Source organism: Pinus tabuliformis, chromosome 2_1 (genome assembly GCF_031772625.1).
Source record: "Pinus tabuliformis cultivar Carrire ecotype Pingquan chromosome 2_1, CPIR1, whole genome shotgun sequence".
Taxonomy (NCBI): Eukaryota; Viridiplantae; Streptophyta; class Pinopsida; order Pinales; family Pinaceae; genus Pinus; species Pinus tabuliformis.
Window position 1 is genome coordinate 450,831,341 of NC_142299.1, and position 10,343 is coordinate 450,841,683.

Here is a 10,343-nt window from a genome sequence, read left to right on the forward strand (position 1 = left end):
TTGTTATTGAGTCAGTACTCCTCCAATTGGTTACCTCTTCCAATCATATGGAGAGTTTTCTCATGCCTCATGCATGACAAACTTATACAGAGTTATCATGTGCTGCCATATAGTCATCATTGAGTTGTGCTTTTGTTCAAGGGAAGTAAGCCTGAGTCGGCCTCTCTGTGGTGTCTCTTGACCTATTTTTCAATTGGCCATCCCTGGTTTTTAATGTCATGTTTTTCATCACATCAGTTATATTGGTCCTTTGCTTGTGCCAGTTTTAGAAGGTCTCCATTGACTTCTTGCTGGCGGGTCCTGTCCTTATCGACTATGACATATTGCTCTGAGGGCAGACCTAGAGGTGCACCATGGCCCTATTTTCATTATTGATAGGTCACCTTGTGCTCAACATCGATCAGTATCATGGGTCTTTGACTGAGTGGTTTCCCTTGTGTTCGACATTAGCTTTCATTATCACACATTGGGATTCTTGCAGTGCCTTGGTTTCCATTTTACCCTATTGGTGGATTCCTCACCTTTGTGTCAGCTTTCATTATTGTTTGGTTCAGAGGGTTTCTATAATGTGCTAGCTACATCTTGTGTACTCTAGAAATGTGCTTCGGTTGGGTTACTACATATTTTTCACCCGATTCCTTCCACATTATTGGCCTACGGGTTACACTCGCGCTAGATTGATGAAGGATGCCTTAATGCCTTCCTTCTAGAGGATCTTTTCCTATCGACTACATTTCATTTGCTCTGGGAAAAATATCTAGAGTCCATTTGGCAGTACCTTGGGGTTTGTGGTCATCAGTGGTAGATTCCTTTGTTATAAAAAATGGGAAACCATCATTGTCCCCTGATTGATAGATTCTTCCAGGTGTTCGACTTCAACTCATTTATTCACACTTGTTAGATTGTATTGGGTACCTTGACTCTCATTATTATTATCAGTGAGTATTCTCGTGTTTGTTAACGGTATACATCAATGACCGGTAATCAAATGATTTCTCACGTGGTCGACCTCAGATCATTTATTCCCATTATGTAGAAATGTATCACGGTGGTTGGTGAAGACCTCGGGTTGCATAAGCATGTTTTGGTTGACTTGTCAGTTGCTCCTGTTGCTGCTAGTTGACACCATCCACCTTATATGTTGCAGTTCTTCACATCGAAATCTTATATGGTGGCATCCGAGTTGCGATGTAGTATCATTTTATTCCATCATGTTAATTTGGTACTATTGGGATCATTTTTTGACATCAGTGATTAGCTTCGTTTTTCAACATCATTGATCATGTTCTTATATGTGATATTAAGACATGTACTTTCTCGATCATGATCAGATGATCCATTATGTACTTTCAATTCCTTTATACTTGTATACATATTGGATCTGCTTGTAATTAATATGCAAACATGGTTTACTGTTTTTGAGCATGGGTATGCTTGCCTCAGACAACAGTTTCTTTCTGATCTCTTTTTGATGGCTTGGTAGGCTGAATTCTGATGAAGTCCTTCTCAGTCTCGACAAGATTCTTTCCATATACTTAATACATTTCAACCATCATGTACCCCTTCTGACGTCATATATTAGGGGGCATCTGTTATAGCACTATTTACTACTCTTGGTATTTGTGATGCTTGGTTTATGGCCTAGGGCAACCCCTCCTTCCAAACATGGTCCAAATATATTAAAAACAATGGTTTATTCCCTGTACACTACTTTGCCCTGATATATGAGCGTGTACACGTGGGTCAGTCAATACCCAACCCACGTATATGTGTTAAAACACTTAAAAAAACTAAATTTCCTCAATTATGGGTGGAGTTCACGGGTTTTACCTATTGATTACCTCCCAGTGCCTGTGGCCCAACTGTTTCCAAACTAAAAAACTAATAGGGAGAGGTATAAATACACCTCTATGGGAAGGCCTTAAGGGAGAAGAGATAGAGTTATTATACTAAGATTATACCTGACTGAGTCTGATGAATCCCTATGCCTCATGCACTTCCCCAAGCTTCAGGAAACCCTTGTTTCCTTGATTATAGATATTAACCTTCTTGCTTGAGATATCATGGTGTTGGTTATGGAAGAAGATTGTTGAAGGTTGGGATAGGACGAATCTGGAGGATGGTTCCACTTGGAGTCGGAAGAAGAAGACTCAAGTGAATTCTCTCCATGTTATTTATAGCTTACTGCAATAAAAGAAATGTTGTCTTGTTTCCGAAATTAACTATGTTTATGCATCAAATTGTGTTGTAGTTCATATATGAATGTCGTTTTGATGTATGATCAATCATTTGTTTATATGATATAAAGTCAATTTTGTGAATAGGATTTACTTATATACTACTATGTGTGTTCGAATTGAATGATTTTCAGGTTTGAAGAACATCGGGAGTTGTAGAGGGTCTGAACCCTACGGGACCTACTCGAACGAAGAAAATCCGGGTACGATCGCTCTTACATAGTTTGATTATATAAGCATTTAGCCTAAGTTGTATGAGTGTTTCTTGTTGTAGTTTACTTCTGGTATGTTGGGGTCCTAACCCAAAGCCCTAGGGTAATTATTCCTTTACCCTTTCCAACCAGTCCCTCCTCTAGTGCACATGCAACAAGTATTTCACATCTGATTTCATTTCATCTAAGATGTAGATATGTTCATAAAAAAAAGCATGAAACCCAAGTTTTCTATCAATCCTTTTCCTAATATATGCTAGTTTTGGGTGTGTGTTATACTCTTTCCAAGACTAGTTTCATGTGTTGTGGGGTCTCAAGGGGGGCACAACCCCCCCATCGGGCAGTTTCAGGGGGGCGGTAGCCCCCCTGCACGAGGTCTTGGGCAGTGCCCTAGGAAATTTTTTTTAGACCCTATATTAGCTCGATGCACCTACCTATGGTTTTGTGCATGGGTTTTGCACATGGTTTTAGGCATGATGGTTTTCTTCCCATGGTATTTTGTAGATTTGGTCAATGGAACTACGATTATGTTCTAATCCACGGTTAATGGATTGAGGGATATGAATGCTTCGACGTATATATATATATATATATATATATATATATATATATATATATATATATATATATATATATATATATATATATATATATATAGTAACATTGAAAGGAATATAATGAAAAATCAATCTAGTAGTCCCAATTGTGGGATCTAAGGGAAAATCTTTGTGTATATCTGTTTTATGTTTTATGCTCTCGCCATTGTTTATTTTCTGTTTTTAGAATTCTTATGAAAGTAATTTATGTACAGGGTTAAAACCTACATTTGGTATCAGAGATGCTCGGCTTCAAGGGGATGCCTTTGCTGCTAAGAGATTTTTCTCGGGCATATGGTAGACCCTTTTTAGTGGGAGATCTGTGGGATTGATTCTTGCAGAGAAAGAAGATGGCAAGCAGTGGACAAATAGAGATTGAGAAATTTAATGGTCGTAGTTTTGACTTGTGGAGATTCAAGATGGAGGATCTGTTTGTGGATAAATATAAGTGGATCACAGTAGATCTAGATACTAGAACAACATAAATGTCAACTGAAGGCTAGGTGAATTTGGATTGGAAAGCAAAGAGCGCAATACGGTTGTGTATCTCATATTTAGTATTGTTGAATGTATCAGGGGAAACTACAACAAAGGATTTGTGGGTCAAGTTAGAGACTTTGTGTTGAAAATAGCAACAAGAAATGCTAAAAATAGCATTGCTTTAAATATTAGTTCAGGTATCAGTGTTGGACATAGCAGCAAGGAATGAAAAATGGAAGCTCTATAAATAACATTGCTAAAAATAGTAGTTTGGGATAGATTCCTATTTTAGTTAGTCCCTAAACTAAAATAGTGAAGTAAAATTCGAATTTGATCTTAGTAGCTGTTTGTAAAATAATTAGTTAATTCATCTTGAGTTAATTAGTTGTAGAAAATCAAACATGAAGTCTATGTGGGGACATGCAACAATTTCTCCATTGATTGAGGAATTTATCCATCAGTTAAAGAGATAAGGATGAGTTGTAATTAGTTAGCTCAGTTAACTGAGTCAAGTCCAGTTAGATTAATTCAAATAGTTTGTTGAATTAATTGTGAGTTCAGTTAGTTGATGCTTGCATGCATGTAACTGCTGCTCTCCAGATAACTAAATATTCTCTCGTAAATAATTCATGCATGTCAGTTTAGTTAGAGACCCAGTTGAGATCAGAGGAGGGACAATGTACTATCATTTGGATGAATTTTTCCTATAAAGGAAACTCATCCATGCAGAAGGATTTATCTCCTCCAGGATTGAGCAGTTAGATAAGAGGTTAGTGAGTGTGTGAAGAGGCCAATTCACACAGGTGGCAGCACTAGACCCCAAGGAAAACTGTGCAAGGAAATAGGGGGCTTGGAGGGCAGAGGAGAAGGTTTGTGAGAAGCCTTTGACTGTCTATGAGCAACAGTGTTTGATTGCAGAGAGAGCAGGATAGCTTGTGAGCTAATTCTTTTTGTAATCCGAACATATTTTCCACTTGTATGATAATACAGAGATTGGGGTTTTAGGATGAGGCTTTCCCAGAGTATTTCTTCTGTGTTATGTGTGATTGATTTCTCATTCTCAGTTATATGTGTTCTCTTGATCTTGCTCAATTCGATTAAGCTTCTGTAAAGTGTTGTAGAAGTAGATCTTGTATTGTGTTTTAGTATATTGCATAATCTGTTGATCAACAGTCGGAATTTCTACATGGTATCAAAGCAAAGGTGATCAAAGTGAAGAACAATATACAAGAAGGGAAAAGTTTAAAGTTTGTGGTTCTTGAATATAGAAATCAAGTTCTTATCATATCTCAATTTCATCAATGGCGGTCAACGGTTTGACGCTTGAGTATGTCCTTGATGGCAGCTCAAATTATATAGCCTCGAAGGATCGCATGGAAGCAATATTAGAGGATAACGGTCTAAAGGAATTCATTGATCAACAAGTCCCCAAGCCCGTAGTGGCTAATGCTACATAATTGGCAGAATGGAAGAAATGTGTGGCTAGAGCTAGGAGAATCCTCTTGGAGGGAGTTCGAGACCACATTGTCTCGAGCCTCCATGGAAAGGAGACACCGTTTTTGATGTGGAAAACATTTAAAGATCTATATCAGAACAAAAATGATCAGAGGAAGTTGGCGCTGAAAGACAAGCTTCGTAAGATCAAGTGTGAAAAGGACGTCACGATCTTTACATATCTGAACAAGCTCACCACCTACAGGGATGAGTTTATAAGTGTAGGTATCACGACTGTTGATGATGACATGATGAGTCTTGCACTCCTTGATCTTCCTAAGAGCTGGTATAGCTACCAAGACTCGGTAAATGGAAGAGAGAAACTACCAGATTGGGAACGACTTTGGTCAGATCTGATGCAAGAGGAGATACAGAGAAGCACCGGAGATGGATCTTCTTCATCCAAGGAAGAAGAAAATTGCACCTTAGCGAGTAAGGTAAAGAAATGGAAGGAGAAGGATTCTCATCCCAAATCAAGTTCTTCCCATGGTGGGAAGAAGTTTGAAAAATCGAAAGTGTGATGCTTTCGTTATCATGAGGTGGGCCATTTTGCTACAAATTATTCACTGAAGAAATTCAAGAAGGGATCCTTGGAAGGATCAGAAGGTGAGGCACTTGCCTCATAGTTCAAGTTGGATTTCACACTCTTCGCATGCATGGTTTCAACCATGGTGGGAATTAGTTGGTTTCTTGATAGTGGAGCTTCTTTCCACATGACCGACGACACGAGTTTGTTCAGTACCTTGGAGGAGAAATATCTCCAGATACTCATAGCGATGGGTAATGATGAAAGGTATAGTGTCTCAGGTGTAGGCACAATTGCTTTTCAGAGGGAGCATGGAGCTCGCATTACCTTGACCGATGTCAAGTATGTACCAGGATTGAAGAAAAACTTGGTGTCGATCCCCATGCTGGAAGACAAGGGCTATGATGTAGTCTTTAGTAAAGGAAAGGTTTTCCTTCAACACATCACCACGATACAGGTGAAGCAGATTGGTTCATGAGTCAAGAACCTATATGCTCTTGAGGTTCAAGATGCATGAAAAGCCTTGAGGAGCAAGGCAACTGATGGAGACTTGGTGGTTGAGAGGGAGAGTACATTACCTCTCAACATGTAGCCACAGGAGAAGTCTTAGACGATTGTGGAGGAGCCACGATTGGTGAAGCAGCTTTAGGAGGTTGTGGAGTAGCCACAACTGGGGATGTCGAGAGGAGATAGAGTGGAGGCATCCACTCATGCAGAGACCTCTAGTAGGGGAAAATTTCGAGCCAAGTGGGCAGAGGGATCACATGCATCCATACCTCCAAGTAGGAGGTGGGGCGATGTGGAGTGACAGTCCCAAGAAGGCTGGAATAGGGGCAAGATCATTGAGGTACCCAACATCTTTGATTAGAGCTTGCTATGGGAGCCCCAATGAGGAGTAGTAGGACTGACTAAGTGGGTAAAGGCAGATGCAGATGGAGTGGTAGAGAGAGCTACAGTGTAGGAATCCCAAGATAGTGCAGAGCTAGTAGGCTGCAACAATGCGAGAGGCACAGGAGTGTTGCACTAGTGCAGGATGGCACAGAGAGGTGTGCAACGATGTGAGATGCATGGAGTGTTGCAACAGCTTAGAGGTAAGAGAGGGAGCACTTGTCAGCGGCGGAGGGAGCTTCAACATCAGAGTATGTTTCTAGCCCAATAGAGAGGTCAGTTGGGAGGCTTTTTTGTTTCTAGAGTTGCTGGAGCAACCACACTTGGTAGAAGTGTTGCATGCAGAACATTCCAAAGGTTCAGGATCAGGTTCGAGTTGAATGCCTTTCTTTTTGAGAGGGAGTGTTGAAAATAGCAACAAGAAATGCTAAAAATAGAATTGCTATAAATAGAAGTTTGGGTACTAGTGTTGGACATAGCAGCAAGGAATGAAAAATGGAAGTGCTATAAATATCATTGCTAAAAATAGCAGTTCCGGATAGATTCCTATTTTCGTTAGTCCCTGAACTAAAATAGTGAAGTAAAATTCGAATTTGATCTTAGAAGCTATTTGTAAAATAATTAATTAATTCATCTTGAGTTAATTAGTTGTAGAAAATCAAACATGAAATCTATGTGGGGACATGCAACAATTTCTCCATTGATTGAGGAATTTATCCATCAGTTAAAGAGATAAGGATGAGTTGTAATTAGTTAGCTCAATTAACTGAGTCAAGTCTAGTTAGATTAATTCAAATAGTTTGTTGAATTAATTGTGAGTTCAGTTAGTTAATGCTTGCATGCATGTAACTGCTACTCTCAAAATAACTGAATATTCTCTCATAAATAACTCATGCATGTTAGTTCAGTCAGAGGTTAGTGAGTGTGTGAAGAGGCCAATTCACACAGGTGGTAGCACTGGACCCAAGGAAAATTGTGCAAGGAAATAGGAGGCTTGGAGCGCAGAGGAGAAGGTTTATGAGAAGCCTTTAACTGTCTATGAGCAGTAGTGTTTGATTGCAGAGAGAGAAGGATATCTTGTGAGCTGATTCTTTTTGTAATATGAACATATTTTTCACTTGTATGCTAATACAGAGATTGGGGTTTTAGGCTGAGGCTTTCCCCAGAGTATTTCTTCTGTGTTATGTGTGATTGATTTATAATTCTCAGTTATATGTGTTCTCTTGATCTTGCTCAATTCGATTAAGCTTCCGCAAAGTGTTGTAGAAGTAGATCTTGTATTGTGTTTTAATATATTGCATAATTTGTTGATCTACAGTTGGAATTTCTACACTTTGTACCAATCTAAGTATCTGGTAAACAAATTGTTCCTATTAAAAAATCTGTATAACCTGAGGATGAAGGATGGAGACTTGGTGAAAAAGCAACTTAATGCCTTTAATACTAGGGTAAGCTAGTTGTTATATGTTGATATAAAAATTTTAGATGAAGATATGTACATTAGTTTGTTGTGTTCTCTCCCTGATTCTTGGGATAGTTTGGTTGTTGCCATAGTTACCAATACAACTACCTTGAAGTTGGATGAAATAGTCTCATCCTTGTTGTTGGAGGAGATACCACAGAAAAATATGGAGAGCCACAATGGATATTCCTTGTTTGTACGAGGACGGTGCCAAAACAGAAACAAAAAAAAAGTCCTCAAGTGGGAGATCTAAATCTAGAGGGGGATATAAATCTCTAGGAAAAACCTATAAAGGTCTGTCAGAAACGTGGAAAGGAAAGACACTTCAAAAAGGACTGTAGATCTAAATCTCCTTAGAAAGGAAATGGATTTGATGATGCTCCTTCTGTAGAGGTGAAAACCACCTCAAATGAAAGTGGGATGTGTACTTGGCTTCTTCTTCAAGTACACATTTATATCATGAGGCATGGTCGATTGAATCGGGTAGATCCTTTCACTTCACTCCGCATAAGGAGTGGTTCTGTGAGTATGAGAAATATGATGGTGGTGTTGTCTTCTTAGGGGATGACAGGAAGGCTAGAATCATCAGACATGGAAAATTCAAGCTGAAGTTACAAGGTGGAATGATTAGAGCACTTCCTAGTGTTCGCATATTCTTGCATTGGCCAAAAATCTGATTTCTATAAGCAAGATGGATGATGCAGGTAAAAATAGTGTTCAAGAAAGATACATGTAATATGGTTTAGGGAGCACTGGTATTGATGTGGGGAGTTTGGATTGGAACTCTGTACAAGATTTTGGGTAGCACTATTACTGATGGGTGCAAAAATTCTGTGGTTGCTAAAAATGGAGTAGAAAATCTAGTGGTCTTTGGAGAAATAACCATGTTATGGCATCAAAGGCTTGGACATATCGGAGAGAAGGGCCTTTGAATATTGCATAGTAATGGTATGGTAGAAGGTGTGTTTAATTTCTCTTTAGATTTCTATTTCTGTGAACATTATGTATATGGGAAGCATAATCGAGTGAGTTTCCCTTTGGTGCTAAGAGGACGAAAGGGATATTAGAGCTTGTGCACAATGATGTGTTTGGACCTGTGCTGGTTCCATCACTAGGTAATTATTTGTACTATGTATCATTTATAGATGAATTCTCAAGGAATACATGGACATATTTCATTAGGAATAAATCAGAAGCCTTTGACAGGCTTAAAGAATTTAAGGCTCTGGTGGAAAAGCAGACAGAGAAGAAGATAAAGGTGCTTAGGACAAATAGTGGTGGAGAGTTCTGCAAGAAGGAATTTGAAGAGTTCTGTAAGAAGTGTGGTATATCATGGTTGAAGACTACTCCTTACACACCTCAAAAAACAGAGTTGCAGAAAGAATGAACATGACATTGATGGAAAAGGCAAGAATCATGCTTAGTGGTGTCGGGTCAAGACAAGAATTCTGGGTAGGGCGGTGGAGACTACATGTTACCAAGTTAATAGATCACCTTCTTCAACATTGGAGGATAAGACTCCACATGAGGTATGGATTGGTAAGAAAATCTCTCTTTCACATTTGTGTGTATTTGGCTATGATGCATATGTACATGTTCCAAATGAGAAAAGAACCAAGTTGGATAGTAAATTTGAATGGTGCATATTTATTGGGTATAAGGATGGTTTAAAAGGTTATGAGCTTTGGAACCCGGAAATAATGAAGGTTGTATACAGTCGAGATGTGTTTAGAGAGGTGAAATATGTTATTAAACATGAAGTCCTACCAAAGGAACCTAGGAAGATAGAGTTTGAGCTAAAGGAGGAAGAACCAGACTCTACAACAGAACATGAATTAGAAGATGAAGAGCCACAAACTCTAGCTGTGAGAATATCAGTTCGAGAAACAAGGCAACCAAAAATATATAGTCCATTTGATTTCTATTCAAATTTTTCTTTATCTATTATTGATGATGATCCGAGAGGATGGAAAACTATGGAAAGAGGCCATGGTTGATGAAATGGCATATTTGGAAAAAAATGAGGCTTGGGATTTGGTTGACTTACTGGCTGGAAGGAATCCCATTGGAAGAAAATGGGTGTTTAAGAAGAAGACGAATGAAAAAGTCAATGTGGAGAAATACAAAGCTCGGTTGGTAGAAAAATATTATTCTCTATTGCCAAGAATTGATTTTGGTGATATTTTTTCTCCTACAGTTTCCAAGGTAGCTTCTATTAGATTAATTTTATCTATTGTTTCTGCGGTGAAGGGTAAGAAAGAACTGGTATGCAGGTTAAAAAATTCTTTGTATGGGTTAAAATAGTCATCAAGGATGTGGTATTAGAAATTTGATACATATATACAGGGACTTGGCTTCACTAGAAGCAAAGAAGATCATTGTGTGTATTTTAAATTATTTGGTGACCATGTTATTTATCTGGTCTTGTATGCCGATGATATGTTGTTG